We start from the raw sequence: 5,948 nt of genomic DNA, 5'->3' as shown, positions 1-5,948 counted from the left end.
CAGGCCCCGCCGCGCTTCCGGTCACACTTCCGGCGCCGGCAGGAGGCGGTCGCTCCGCCGCCCCGCTCCGCCGCCATCTTGGGGGCAGCGAGGGGAGGGGGGTGAACGCTGCTGGTGCTGCTGCCATCTTCAGTGCGGCGTCGAGGCCCCGTCCGCGCTGCGTTCCCCCGGGGCCGCCATGACGGTGGTGGCTGCAGCCGCGGCCCCGTGGAGCCCGGGGAGGGGGCAGCGGGTCCCCTGTCACAGTCCCGGTGTCACCTCGCCCTGCGGCAAGCCCGGTGACAAGGCAGAGATCTCCACGTCAGAGCGTTCAGTGCCACCTGAGGTACAGGGGGATAAAGCGAATGTTTTGAAAGAGACGGAAGTGAGGGAACCCTGAGAAATGGGTGTGGAGATCCGAGAGGGCAGCAGCAGTCAGGCGTGTGGCAGGGTAACCCTGGGGCTTTGCGAGGTAAAACACACAACTCTGTGAGATCCCTTTGCACACAGAGAGAGAAGTGTAATTTATAAAGCTGACAGCGCGACCCACAGCTCTGTTTGAACTGACAGGTGATACGTTATCTCAAAAGGCTTCAGCCCACCCCCAGTAGTCTTGCAAAGTTGCCTTGAGCAAAGTGTATTTGCACCATTTTAAGGGTCTGCATTTGGAGCATCTTTTAAGTGGTGCATTTGAACTGACCCCAGTAGAAATCAGAATTTACTAAACATATCAGAGTCACATTTCTTGCAACCCCCAAGGAACTGGGGTCTATTTATTACTGAGCTGACACTTCATTGTTTACTTTTTTGTGAAGAGGGATGCAAAGAGTCAGCTGCCTGGTTTAATGATCATCTCAGAATCATCCACAACACTGTGATGAAATATGAAGTGACAAAAACTTTTAGTTTGACTTTGCAGAATGATTTGCAGAGAAAATATTAGAAAAAAACCCCCACATGTATGAGGAAGCACTGAGACCACCTCTTTTGAAGGTTCATACAACAAATGCATGCAGTAGTAGTCATGTTTAGTCTGACATTACTCTTAATTACCCCAACTGTGAAATGGCTTCAGGAAGTGCTCCTGTTTTGCTTTCCCTCTTCTATATTGGAAGCTATTTTCATGACTACAAAATAAAACAACTACTCTGTCCAAGGCTTGTTTGTCTTCATCCCTCAACTGATTTCTTGTATCACTACTGCTGCCTACTGCAAACACAGCAGGAACATCTGTTGCCTAATACTGCGTACATTTCATTACTATAAGATTCTTTCAATATAGGAAAAATTAAAAAAAAAAAAAAAAGCAGCAAGCAGCATACAGCAGGAAGAGAATGACCCAGTGACAGAAACACATGCAGGATAAACTGAATTTAAGCTGCCTTACTGAAGGAGAGGAACTGATGCCACCGATACTATTGCTGAATATAGAACAGTTGGTAACAGCTCTGCAAAACTGGGACAAACCCTCCTCCTGACAATCACTGTGGATTTTAGAATTGTCAAAAGCAGAATCAAAAACAGTCAGACTCCAAAATATGGGGAAAGCAGGCACATGAGGCCAATAAAACAGGAAACAGCAGTTCGTTCAGTGGCAAGATTCAAATCTTGTAATGCTCGTTAGTGCTCCCCACTCAGCCAGAGGTGGAGGGCACACATTTGCTGACCCTGAGATAGGATTGCAAAAAGGGCACAAGAAACAAAAAACATGGGCAGGGCAGTCTGGTTTAACTGTCCTTTAAACTTACTGGTTAACAGTCATGGTATATGAATGGTGAGGTGGTTACAAGATAGACAACAGAAACAAAACCATCCTCTCTCTTTCTCTCCACTGTTACATATGAGAAAATCTAGACATTGAGGCACTTAAGGATATATAAAGTAAATCCCAAAGCAAAACAACAAGGAACTAGAGATGTTGAATAGCCATCAGTAAAAATATTGTTCTTTTCTTGATCAAATTTCAAATAAAACAGCACACAGCATTACAGGCAGTGCACTACTGAGAAGTTTATAAAGTTAAGAAGCTGTTATTTGTTAAGTCAATAGTAGAACCTTGGCTTTCCTTCCCTTTATCTAAGGTGTTGAGACCTCTCATTTGGAGATCATAGAGGTGTGCTATTTGGACACACATACTACAAGTTTATATTTTAGTGAGGTTTCATAATCTCATTTCTAACACAAGTATTGTTGAACTGCAGGTAAAAGACCCAAGGGCATTAATCCATCATTTTATGATTTAAAAAGAAAAATCTACAACCAGCAGATTCTCAGTACTTACCAGTCTCCTAAAGAGATGTTTCTAAGCTTTAATCTTCTGAGACAATGAATGTTCTTCACCCCAATTCATGACACTATTAAGTGCTAACTACAGACCAAGTGGCTAGCAAAACCTCATCAACATTTCAAAGCTTAAAGCTTCTAAGGGAACTGCTTATTAAATACCCATTAAATACCAAACAGAAACTTTAGGCTGAGAAAATCTGCTAAACTCATTTACAGTGTTATAACTCCTCACCAATAATTTATATATCACTTTTCATATATCTGCTCTTAACCCATCAACACAAGTCTTGGAAAATGTCTTTGCATACTCAAAACCCCAACTTCCAAGAAGTCTATCTCTGTATTTTTAGGAAATTGGTAGCTAATGTGTCTCACCTGCATCACTGAGACAGCAGTGAGTGTTTTGTTCCTCTCTCCACAGGTGATAACTGATAAAGTGAATCAAAGGAATTCTGACTTACAGGGTTCCTTTTATATGTCAGTAGTATTATTATGAAGGTTAAAATATCTACCCTCATATTTCTGTGTCTTCTTCACATAGAAATATACTCTTTTAAATAAAGTTACACTTTGAACAAATTTAATCTATTTTCTGATACACAGACGTCCCTCAAGAACATTTTGTAAAACCATTGGGGGTTAGAATAGCACTGATACTGTAAAATATTTACTTCTTACTGCTAATATTTGCTGTTGTCTGCCTGTCTCACTGAAATGCCACCGTACTGGATCTGGATCTGGATGTTACAGCTCATACCTGCACTGGCCATGAGGCATACTTTAAATGCAGAGGATTCTGGGACTACCAATCTTTTCCCTTTAGGGAAGGTGGTCTCAGCTTGGACAATTAGACACCTGTTTGCAATAGGATAAAGTTTCCAGATCCATAGCACTCTTCCCTATCAAAACTCTCAAGATGTCCACTAAAATTGCACTGAAGTGTGGTCTGTGGAAATAACTGCAGCTTCAATACTTGCAATGATGGACTTGTTCCCTGCAGAAGTGGAAACCAGCCATGAGAAAGGATACAGCACCAGAAAGAAACCTGTCCTTCTTTTGTTATCCTCTGTGTCTCAGGAAATAATTTTCCTTCCATCTTTGCTAGAATAAAGGATAGAGGTGTGCTGTGCTTCTCCCAGGAGGTGGCACCTGAGTGGCATAGATGGGAAAAGAGATTTTCACAAAAGGATTTCCTCTTCTGAAAAACAGGGAGGAAATTTTGCTTCTTGAATGATATCTTGCATGGAAATTAGTAATACTTGAAATGGAGAAAAGGGGGGAAAAGCTGCAAAAAATCTTTATATGGAGTTTTTCAGGTTTTAGTCCAAAAAACCTGGAAGTCATTAGCATAAGTAAGGGTGGTGAGTGAATAAAGTACTTGGAAGGTCATCAGAGATCATTTCATTTCCATTCACTTTAGTGTTGGTCTATTTTGTTATACATTGATGGTTGCCTCAGTGGAATTGAAGGAAAAAATGAGACAGTGTTTGGAGTTGACATAATGACAGTATGAAAACTAAACAGAACAGAAGAAAACTAGAGATTATGATCTCCATGCCACAGAAAATGTTTGGAATAGGATTTATGGGAAATATTCCTAGGAAAGTCTGTCTGGCCCACATTTCTTGATAATCATCATGACTATTTGTTTTGTTTCTCATGACAGATACTTGTTTTTTTCCACGTGTCTTGTTAAATGCAGAAGAGGACTACTACATTACTACTAGTACTACTACTAGAATACTACAACTATTTTTCCTTAAAAAATTAAAAAATCTGTATTTCCTCAGTCAGTAATTTCTTTTCCTGCTCCTTGGTTAATACACTATGTGTTCATTGTTGCTTAATACCAAAATAGAAAGCTTTGATACTCTAATATTCTGCATTGTAACTTCTAAAGCTTTGGGGAGAGAGGGCAGCGTATGCCTTAGATCATGTGGGAATCTGCATGTTTTCTGCAACAGTAATGGGATGGCATTCCAATCTCCTTTCCCATTTAAGGTGTTGAATCTGCTGAGAAAAATTATTTTTTTCTCTTTTTCTAAGCTTATGTACTAATGTGATCAGAGCTAATTTTAGCACTGTGTCCTGGTTGTTTACCTGTTCCCTTAGCTCAAGACTGGTTTTAATCCTCTCCCATCTATTTTTAATAGAACCAGCTGAAGACAGTTCCAAAGCAAGAGATTGCCATGAAAATGCAAATTCAATAAAAACTTAAGCTTTTTAAGATGTCTCCTTCTTGACACGTGGCTGAAATGAGGAGTGCTCAGTGTTGACAACTTCACTGGCATTTTGGCGGTGACATTTTTTACTAGTTCTCTTAGCAGCCACAAGTTACAGAGTCTTATGGAATAAATTCTTATGATTTTAAGATTAAATAGTTAAAATGTCTCCTGTTTACCTCTCTAAGATGTGACACTACAGGCTTGTTTGTTTGGTTTTTATGTAGTATTATTAGAAGATTCAGAAACAGCAAGTATCTGTACAGAAACACTCAGCTAACATGAGAACTTTTGAGCTTTTTAGTGCAAACAGCAGAAGCAGCATCACACTGGTTTTAGAACAGGCTGACCAGAAACCATAATGAAGCCAACCAAATGTGAGTTCTATTCCATTATACTGCAGAGTCAGCCACCTGGTTCTGTTTCCAACCCAGAGACATGGGATTCTGGTCTGATCTCAAGAATGCTTTATGCAGTAGCAACTGTAGAGCACAGCTGCCAACTTTTCATCTTGCCCTTGATGTCTTTAAGAGTGTAGTTGCTAGTGTAAGGGTAAGGAGACCTGGAGCCTGGTTCCAGATCACCCATCTCTGATATACAAGAAGCTTTGATCCAAGTGGCTACATTGCCTCCCAGGAGTTTGTTTTCCTTGTCAGTCTCTGAGGTCTCAGGGAGAGGGTCCATCTTTTCTATTGAGTTCATGGAGCTCCAGTGCTCTCCATCTGCTGTACTTACATGCTAGAACATTGGCAGTAACAAGTGTCAGAACGTGACAATAACAGCAATATGAGAAAATACATTGCAGGCTTAATGAACAAGTGAAGCATTTTCTTTTCCAGGAATCGAAGCCACTTGTTTTTTAGGCCTGGGTTTCATTACCTCTTGTCACAGAAGTGGAAAAAAATATGTTGCAAGACCTTATTATGAAATCCCTTCATTCCTCTCTACATATAAATAGCCACATCAATGATATATGAGTACTTTTCACTGCAGAGTTTTGAAGACTCTAGTGCTCAATGACTGCAAGATCTGTTTTTCCAGTTAATACCACTATCTGACTACCTCTTTATTTTCTAGCAGACATGACCTGTTTCATCAGCTCATTCAAGCTATGTACATTTTTCCTTCCCCATTCTTCTTTGTCATTGCTTGACCATCCAGACTGGGCTGTCCAGATTGTCTAGCCACTTCAGCATTTTCTTCAGATGTCATTTACAGTAATTTGTAAATCATATTCTTTGCTCTGGTATGCTTTTCAGTGTTATCTGCAGCTATGGGCCAGCACATGATGCTTGCAGGAGCTGATGAAAAATACCAGGACTCCCTGTTGGAAAGTGCTGCTCTCCAGCTGCTGTTGTCTAATGTTTCATGTCAGGGACTATCAGAAACAAATCAGGGTCCTTCCCATGGGCCTGTGGAAGATGCAGGAGTCAGGGGTGGGCAGTCTCAGACTTCCAACTT

This window comes from Calypte anna, chromosome 13 (genome assembly GCF_003957555.1).
Source record: "Calypte anna isolate BGI_N300 chromosome 13, bCalAnn1_v1.p, whole genome shotgun sequence".
NCBI classification, from domain to species: domain Eukaryota; kingdom Metazoa; phylum Chordata; class Aves; order Apodiformes; family Trochilidae; genus Calypte; species Calypte anna.
This window is presented reverse-complemented; position numbering follows the sequence as displayed.